Genomic DNA, 546 nt, shown 5'->3' with positions numbered 1-546 from the left:
TTCTCTCCCACAATCTCTTTCCCTCTCCATTTTTCATTTCTTGAGCTCTCGGTCCATGCTATTACTTATCTGATATGCCTTTGTCAATGACAGAAATCAGAACATCATTAATTTATTAATACTTCATAATCATTAAACATTCATTTAATTTTCGTTAATAACGTACTCGAAAACCTTTCTGTTTGAAATGATTCCTGAAAATGAAGCTTCGGCAACTTTTTTCTTGCTTGCTTGCCTTTACTTATACATCCTATTCACCAACTGATCTTTTAACTTTCGTAGATAATGTACTTGGAAGCCTTACCGCTTGTATAGAACTCCTCGGTATAAATCTGAACCTTCTTCCGTTATATGTCAGAAGTTCTTTTTTACGCAGGGTCAACAATGCAAGATTACTATTACGTTACTCTCGCAATAACGTTTTTGTCATAGTTACTTATACATCGTGTTATTGTAGTCATTCAAATCATACTGTAGATGACAAGAGCTGTTATCAGGGTAAATAAAACACTAACTTCCCAGGAATATTAAAAAATGTATAAGACT

This window comes from Penaeus monodon, chromosome 20, assembly GCF_015228065.2.
Source record: "Penaeus monodon isolate SGIC_2016 chromosome 20, NSTDA_Pmon_1, whole genome shotgun sequence".
Taxonomy (NCBI): Eukaryota; Metazoa; Arthropoda; class Malacostraca; order Decapoda; family Penaeidae; genus Penaeus; species Penaeus monodon.
Note: the sequence above shows the minus strand (reverse complement) of the source record.